This window comes from Galeopterus variegatus, unplaced genomic scaffold (genome assembly GCF_000696425.1).
Source record: "Galeopterus variegatus unplaced genomic scaffold, G_variegatus-3.0.2 Scaffold4008, whole genome shotgun sequence".
NCBI classification, from domain to species: Eukaryota; Metazoa; Chordata; class Mammalia; order Dermoptera; family Cynocephalidae; genus Galeopterus; species Galeopterus variegatus.
In genome coordinates this window covers 151,184-152,463 of record NW_007730119.1, presented here as the reverse complement: position 1 = coordinate 152,463, position 1,280 = coordinate 151,184, and positions in this window count along the sequence as shown.

Here is a 1,280-nt window from a genome sequence, read left to right as displayed (position 1 = left end):
TTTTTTAATCCATTTTACTGTGAAAAGATAGTTTAGATGATTTTGTTTTTTGTCAAGTTTGAGACTTGATTTGTGACCTAACATTTGGCCTATTTTGGAGAAAGTTCCTTGTGCTGATGAGAAGAATGTATCTTCTGTAGTTGTTGGAATAAATGTTCTGCATATATCTGTCAGGTCCAATTGATTTAAGGTGTAGTTTAAATCTTGTGTTTCTCTGTTGATTTGTTGACTAGATGATCTGTCTAATGATAAGAGGGGGTTGTTCAGGTCCCCATTATAAATGTATTGAGGTGAAATTACTCTGGGTGCTCCACTGTTGGGTACATATATGTTAATGATTGTTATATCTTCTTGCTGGATTGATCACTGTATCATTACATAGTGGCCTTCTTTGTCTCTTTTTATGGTTTTTGGTGTAAAGTCTATTTTATCTGATATAAAAATAGCTATTCTTGCTCATTTTGGTTTCTTCTGGAAACCAAAAGATATTGTATATCTTTTTCCATCTCCTCACTGTTAGTTTGGGTGCATCTTTACTGGTGAGATGTCTCTTGAAGACAGCATATAGTTCTCTCTTGGCTTTTGATCCAATCCATCAGTTTCTGTCTTTTGAGTGGGGACTTTAATCCATTTACATTTAGGGTCATTATTGAGATGTATTGTCTTATTCCTGGCATTTTCTGTCTTTTGTTTAGGTGTTTTCATTATCATTTATTCCTTTCTTCTCCCTTTATTATTGGTCTTCAATGTTTATGGGAGTTTTTTGAGATGGTAAGATTTAGTTTCTTTTGTCTTTCTCATTTGCATTTGTGTTTTACTGGTGTGTTTTGTTCTTACTTGTGTATTTGTGGTAGTGATTATAGTTTTTCAGATTCCAGATACAGAATTCCCTGATTTTCTTGAGAATTTCTTATAGGACTGGTAATGAACTCATAGAAGCGGAAGAGTGCCCCTCCCATCACAGACCCAGAGGCCTAAGGGACCTCAGTTTTTCCAGAGGACAGACATGGGGTGCTGCTACCCTTGGGATCCTACTCCTTACATCCCAGCTGCTCTGGCTGGAGCAGTCCTGGCTCAAGCAGCCACAAGTGTAGTTTGTGCAGCAGCTCTGGAGAGCACAAACCTGAAACATTGGTGGTATCTATGTTTTGTTAAGTCTGCAGGCCAGCAGAACATGAGAGCAGTGGAGGCATGGCAGCCTTCACCTAGATTTCAGAGGATGTATGGAAAAGCCTGGAGGCCCAGGCAGAGACCTGCTGCAGGAGTGGAGCCACTGCAGA